Source organism: Montipora capricornis, chromosome 7, assembly GCF_036669925.1.
Source record: "Montipora capricornis isolate CH-2021 chromosome 7, ASM3666992v2, whole genome shotgun sequence".
In the NCBI taxonomy this organism is placed as follows: domain Eukaryota; kingdom Metazoa; phylum Cnidaria; class Anthozoa; order Scleractinia; family Acroporidae; genus Montipora; species Montipora capricornis.
In genome coordinates this window covers 5,872,760-5,875,799 of record NC_090889.1, presented here as the reverse complement: position 1 = coordinate 5,875,799, position 3,040 = coordinate 5,872,760, and the positions used below count along the sequence as shown (strand labels likewise).

Below are 3,040 nucleotides of genomic sequence, written 5' to 3'. Positions count from 1 at the left end.
GCGAGGCTGCTGAACATTCACAAAATTGGCCGATTTTGAGGGTGGCTCCGAGCCCCATCTGGGCAAAATCAGACAATGCTTGATTTCTCGAAAAATAAAATTCACTGAAAATTTTTAACTCCATTTTCGAAAATACTTTTATATAGGGAATCTTTTGATGAAATAAAATGGAGGTCGATTTTTTCGAACTGTCGGACGATGTTTGATACTTACGGGCATCAGCTCTTAATCACCTGATCATATTGCCTGGTGATCACCAAGTCCAGGGTGTGGCCACCCTCATGGGTAGGACCAATCACATGTTGTTTCAGGCCAAGTGACGCCAGCAAATCCAAAAATTCACAAGCATCAGAATCGTTCACATTATTAACATGGATATTAAAGTCACCCGTAATGATAAGCGGTTCTGGTGTTAGAATGATACTCTCCATGTATGAAGCAAACTCGTCAAAAAACGTTTTCAGAGACACCGGATGCAGATTAGAGTAGGGTAGACGATAGATAATTGACAACCTAGTGTGAAACGAGTTGGTATTTAAGCTCCATTCCGAGAACTCGAAAGAGGTTTTCTCACCCGCATTGATTTTCAACACATCAATGTTTTCTCTGAACAGCAAACCTGTAGCACCACCCTTACGGCCAGACCGATTATGGTGTAAAAACTTGTGTGTTTCATCACAGACTCTCGTGTTAATGTCCATCCTCCATAAACAATTTCCAAGAGCAAGCTGATCCTCCAGGGTTTTGGTTTGTCTGCCAGTTTTGATCTAGTAAAAATTCTTTCATAAACTGTTTTAAAAAATGGATGGAAGGAAGTAACAATATGTTCTCTACTGTTCAAGGATATGTGAAGAGGACCTATCATTGGAATCACAGAGAGAATGGAGGGCTGAGAAGACAAGTTTAATGGAAAACTTTGCTCATTGTCAGAACCAGTGAAGGATGGATAAGAATATGCAGAATGATCTGATGCAGCTTGAGTGTTTTCACAGTTGGCTTGATGAGGTTCCTGATAGCTGATAAATTTCTTCACACACTGATATATTATTTGACGGCAGAAAAACTGACATGGCCAATCACCAGGCTGAAAAATAATGAACTTTTTTGCATAATCACCCAAACCAGCACTAAGTGATATGTCATATGCTGCATTAAAGTCCTCCTTGGACTTGAGTTGTAACTCCACAAAGTCTACAAGGTGAAGGTCATCCATTTTTCTGATTGTTTGCACATTGTCATTTTCTGAATAATGATGGGTGTTGAGTCGCTGGGGTTGAAGTTCTGGATTGAAAAACGCCTCAGTAAGCCAGTTTGGCATAACAGAAGCATATGAACAGCTCATGTTTTGCATACATGAGGCAGATGTTATAATCTGTAGGCATGTGTTTATACTGATGCCCTTTACATCATGCATGATACTGGCCTGCAGAACACTTATGGCAGGTATGTTTTTAAAAGCTTCAATGACTATCGTACACGTGGACTTTGCTTTGGATGCCTTATCTGGCTGTGGTCTTCGTTTGGTGTGAATTGAGTTGAAGTCATCTATGATCAGCACTAAAAGCTACTTGTTTTCAATCGCATCTTGAATGAAATTTTTGAATGACTTGCAATGATTTTCAGACAACGATTTAGCAATGGTGTTCACTGTCCTTCTAGCACAAGAGAGACCCATAGTGTGTTGTGTTTCGATACCTTCTTGATTTATATTACAACTCCCAAGGTAAAGGGCATTGTCAGTTTGAAGTGTATTGCATGCCTGACTCAAACAGTAGCATAGGTTGTAAATAACTGACACAGCCCTTTTCTTATTAAGATTGATATGCTCAGCAGAGTGCCTTGCTGATGTAATTGCATCAAGAATGGCATCAAAAATATTTGTTTGCCCCTGCTGAGATGCAGAATTCTCTGAACATTTCAGGCTGATAGACGTGGATTCCGTTGTTAGCAATTATCTCACTGTATATTTTGTTTTTGACCAAGTTGAGTTCTTGCTTTATGTCACATCCTACAGAATACATGAAAGAATAAAACAAATTTCAGACAAACGTAATGTTCAAAATATGGCTTTTAAGGGTCCTTGGGGGGAGGGGGGGCATAATGGGGTTAATTTTGGAAGAGTTGACCTTGTTGCAATGCATTAAATAAAGATTCTTGTTATGTATATGGAACATCAAAAGTAGCTTTTGTCTACCATTAATTTGTAAGGGAAAAAACGCATCAATCAAAATACTTCTATGTAGGTGGCCATTGTATACTACTGTTTGTACCATTTTTAGTTACAGGTTTTAGTAAAATTATACACGTCTGGATTTTTTACTAAAATGTAGCTTGTTTTACTTGTTTATTTCTTTATTTTATCAGTTAATTTGAAGCTGATTTATCTGATTGACCCTCTTCCATCATAAGTTTGGACATGGGTGCATGGCTGGAAGGTTGCTTCAAAGAGTAGTCCAGAAGCAGCTTGTCTGTCTGTTTGTTGACTGATTAATTTCCACTTCTGCCCCCCCCCCACTTAACAAAGAGAGCTAGTGACATGAATGGGGCAGCAACAGTCTTATTGGTGGGGGGGGGAGTACATTCACCAGTGGTAGGAGCTTGTGTTAGGGGTTTTGGAGCAAATCTAGCCAGACATTAACTTTTAGAGGCTTGGAATTGCTAATTTCTTCCTCAAAATTGTACTGTCCCTGCGAGCAACTATGGTTGTAAGTTTCTTCCCGTTGGTTTGTTGTTTATACATTATTTAGTTTTGAAGACCTTTTATCTCAAAATTTCAAATGATCCTTTAATGCAATTTTTCTGGCATCAATTTTGTTTAATTTTAGGGCGCGTTCGTTTGGGATATATTCCGGAATAAGAATATATTCCGGAATATATTCTGGCTATTCTGCTCCTGGGAGCAGAATAGCCGGAATGGAAATCCAGGTATTCCGGAATGAGAATAGCTCCCAAACAAACGCTTACTTGCATTATTCCAATTATTCTTATTCCGGATTGATCCCAAACGAACGCGCTCTTAAAGATGGTGTCCACACTCAAC

The 3,040-nt window shown here is 39.1% G+C and overlaps 1 pseudogene; it reads right to left on the bottom strand.

Moving 5' to 3' along the window:
* Positions 1-586: 586 nt before the first annotated feature.
* LOC138055415 (uncharacterized) lies at positions 587-2,021 on the bottom strand (annotated as a pseudogene).
* Positions 2,022-3,040: the final 1,019 nt, after the last annotated feature.